This window comes from Balaenoptera acutorostrata, chromosome 18 (genome assembly GCF_949987535.1).
Source record: "Balaenoptera acutorostrata chromosome 18, mBalAcu1.1, whole genome shotgun sequence".
Classification (NCBI taxonomy): domain Eukaryota; kingdom Metazoa; phylum Chordata; class Mammalia; order Artiodactyla; family Balaenopteridae; genus Balaenoptera; species Balaenoptera acutorostrata.
The window spans coordinates 50,230,956-50,234,263 of NC_080081.1; the positions used below are offsets into that span (position 1 = coordinate 50,230,956).

Here is a 3,308-nt window from a genome sequence, read left to right on the forward strand (position 1 = left end):
CCCCATTCAATGTCTTTTGAAAGGAGGACTCAGTTCTGTCTGTAGACAGAAGGCTTCAGTTTCTTACCATGTGGCCCTCTCCATAGTGGTAACTTGAATGCCCTCACTACATGGCTGCTGGTTTCTTTCAGAGCAAATAAGCTAAGAGCGAGACAAAAACTGCAGTGTTTTCTATGACCTAGACTTGGAAGTATAACTCCATTATTTCTTCAATATTGTATTAGTTACACATGTTACAATATTGTATTAGTCATCTGGTGTGAGATAAGACTACACAAGCGCGTGAATATAGGGAGGTGAGGCTCATTGTGGGCTATCATGAGGTTATGAATTTGAAAAACTTTAATATTACAAAATATTATATTAATAATATTATCTTAGAACCTCTCCAATTATTCTACTTTAATTGTGGAAGACAGTTTCCCTGAAAATATTTGCCTTCATGGAGATCCCAATTTAAAATAAAGGGCAGTAATTTCAACATTAAGATTTTTCCGTGGTATATTATATATATATATATATATATATATATACGTTTTACATATATTTCATTTTTACAACTGTATTTTAACTTATGAGCAATTGTATATCCAAAGAAATACTTAATCTATTATGAAGAACAAATAAGAGGACAACATTTTCTTCCAAGCAGCTATGTAGCCTTGAATCATCTATGGAACTTCATTGTGTTTCAGCTTTGCCACCACTCAGATCAGTAATATAACGAATTGTCCCTTATATCTCATGAAACTATTATGAGTGTAAAGAAAGCTACTGATGATAAACAGCAACGAAAAGTTAAAATGGCTCGCGGCTCCGGCTCTGCCTTGGGCTGGCTGCAGTCTCAGTCTGAGGGCGGCCGAAGTGGTTGGCTCGTTTAACATGAGGTTTCTGCTACTTCTCCTAGTGGCAGCGTCGGCGGTGGTCCGGAGCGATGCCTCCGCCAACATGGGCGGCGTGCCTGGCGAGAGATCAAAGATGCAGTACGCCACGGGGCCGCTGCTCAAGTTCCAGATTTGTGTTTCCTGAGGTTATAGGCGGGTGTTTGAGGAGTACGTGCAGGTTAGTAGCCAGCGGTGCCCAGACATCCGCATTGAAGGAGAGAATTTCCTCCCTCAACCAATATATAGACACATAGCATCTTTCCTGTCAGTCTCCAAGCTAGTATTAATAGGCTTAATAATTGTTGGCAAGGATCCTTTTGCTTTCTTTGGCATGCAAGCTCCTAGCATCTGGCAGTGGGGCCAAGAAAAGGTCTATGCATGTATGATGGTCTTTTTCTTGAGCAACATGATTGAGAACCAATGTATGTCAACAGGTGCATCTGAGATAACTTTGAATGATGTACCTGTGTGGTCTAAGCTGGAATCTGGTCACCTTCCATCCATGCAACAGCTTGTTCAAATTCTTGACAATGAAATGAAGCTCAATGTGCATATGGATTCAATCCCACACCATCGATCATAGCCCCACCTATCAGCACTGAAAGCTCTTTTACATTAAGGGATTTTTGCAAGAGCAACGTGACTGACATTATGAAGGCCTGTACCAAAGACAGCAATCTGTTAGTACAGACCAGATGCTTTCTTGGCAGGCTCGTTGTACCTCTTGGAAAACCTCAATGTAAGACAGTTTTTCAGTACTGGCACATTTTGGAATTCTGAACATTTGTGGAGTGCAATAATACTGTACAGTTTTTCTTTCTTCCCCAAGTCCACTTGGTTAATAGTTGTTTTGTTTTTTTTTTTTTTTTTTTTTTAATGCAGACATTACTACTTGTACTTTTTTTCTCGGTCATATTTGAAAACGTAGAAAATTGAGTTGCAATTTGATTTTTTTTTCAAAGATGTCTGTTAAGTCTGTTGTGATTTTATATGAATTTTCCTTTTTTATAGTTTAAAATTGATCCTTTTTGGGACTAGAGCTGAAGTTCCCAAATACTTTATGAGTTTATCAGACATCTCTAATTTGGTCATGTCCAATTTACATAGCTTTCAAAATATTGCAGATTGTGAACAGCACATTATATAAGATTATGCGGGGAAATCCTATATCCAGAGTACTCTACCAATTTGTGTATGTGTGTGTGTGCGTGTGTGATTACCAGAGAACTACGAAAAGACCAACCACTTTTTAAATCCTGTTAATGTAGTTCAAGTGTCCTGCCTTAACCAATTTAATGAGTTGATTAACTGGGCCTTTATACTTAATAAAAAACTAAGCAGATGTAAGTTAAAAAAAAAAAAGAAGAAGTTAAATGACTATGAAAAGGTAAGGTGTCTTCATTAAGTGATTTGCAAACATGTCTCATAAATGGTATTTGAATATTTGTAATTACCTAGCATGCATTATATACAAATAATAACCAATCTAGTCATTGTACAATGCTAATTTCAGGTAACTTTTCCCAAGGCACCTTTTTTGGCTACTAGATTAGCTCATCAAGGAGGTAGATTTACAATGCCACATGTAAAGACACTATTGACCATCAGGTACCATTTATCTTTATTCAAGCTCAGTGTAGAAGTGCAAATAAAATGGGAAGAAGACTGAGGAGGTATATAAAAATTCTCATCTGTGTCTACAAACCACATTCCTTTGTTTTTAAATTAATTAATTAATTTATTTTTACCACAGTACTTTTAAAAAGCCTTAAAATATTAGTGGTATTAATCTATTTTAGAATGTAAAAGGTAAACAATGAAGGACATAAAGGGAATTCCTGGTTCTCAATAAAGCAAATTTTCCATATATTCAAAGTTCAACTTTTGGATCTTCTTCCAAGAAAAAATAAAGTTACTGATTGATAATATTTCAAGGCATCTACAATGGGCACACAACTTGGAGCACAGGCAGGTAGCTTTCAGAGGGAACACAAAGCAATTGCATCAGCTATGTGCAGCACCTTACAGATCACTGTGGAGCTAGATTGGATTTGATTTTCCCTCTGAAGCCATGTACTCATCTAGAAGGAAGGTTTGGCTCAAACTTTCACTTCATAAAGTACTTTTTAATTTATTCCCAAAAGTATACAATGACCTATTACTAAACATCATTTATAATGATTTATCACTGGAAACTTAATTTGTTCCTCCTTCAATTTTATTTAGAGAGAAAAGTAAGAAACCACTTGACTTACACAAAGTTTTGTTAATCTTGAATCATTTTTGTTTTAAATCCTTGAAATTCTTTGAGTTTTTTTTAATATGGAATTTGTACATTCTATTTTGCAACTTCAAGGAAAAAGTTAATTGAGGCACTGTCATCTTCTCATATTTCAAGGGGTTATTCAAAATAAACTGAAAGTT

General features: G+C 35.9%; 1 pseudogene; it reads left to right on the plus strand.

The window, feature by feature from the left end:
* The first annotated feature begins 882 nt into the window (after positions 1 to 882).
* Positions 883 to 1,592, plus strand: LOC103017573 (thioredoxin reductase-like selenoprotein T; annotated as a pseudogene).
* The last annotated feature ends 1,716 nt before the right edge of the window (positions 1,593 to 3,308 follow it).